The sequence below is a fragment of the Athene cunicularia genome (assembly GCF_003259725.1).
Source record: "Athene cunicularia isolate RWA chromosome 27 unlocalized genomic scaffold, athCun1 chr27_part1, whole genome shotgun sequence".
Classification (NCBI taxonomy): Eukaryota; Metazoa; Chordata; class Aves; order Strigiformes; family Strigidae; genus Athene; species Athene cunicularia.
The window spans coordinates 4981816-4982193 of record NW_020799138.1 but is presented as its reverse complement, the minus strand read 5'-3'; positions in this window follow the sequence as shown (position 1 = coordinate 4982193).

The window sequence follows — 378 nt, the reverse complement described above, 5'->3', positions numbered from 1 at the left end:
GGAGGACCGGATCCGGATGGGGGAAGACTCCCTGGAGACACTGAACGAGTTCGTGAAGTACCGCCGCGAGGGGCTGGCGGAGCACAGCGACACAGTCCACCTCTTCTCGTGAGCACCGTGGCTGCGTCCCCTCCCTGGAGCCGGGAGCCGCCGTCCCCCGTTCCCACCGTCCTCTTCCTCGCAGGGGTCGGACATTTCAGAGCAGCCGCAGCGGCACCGCCTTCGTGGGGGGCATCTGTTCACCTGCCCGCGCCGGGGGTGTCAACGAGGTGGGTGCAGCGAGACCCCCACGAGAGCGGGCTGGGCCTGGGGGGGTCCCTGCGGTGACCTCCCCGTCCCCCCTGCGCAGTACGGCAACGTGGCGGCCATGGCGGTGAC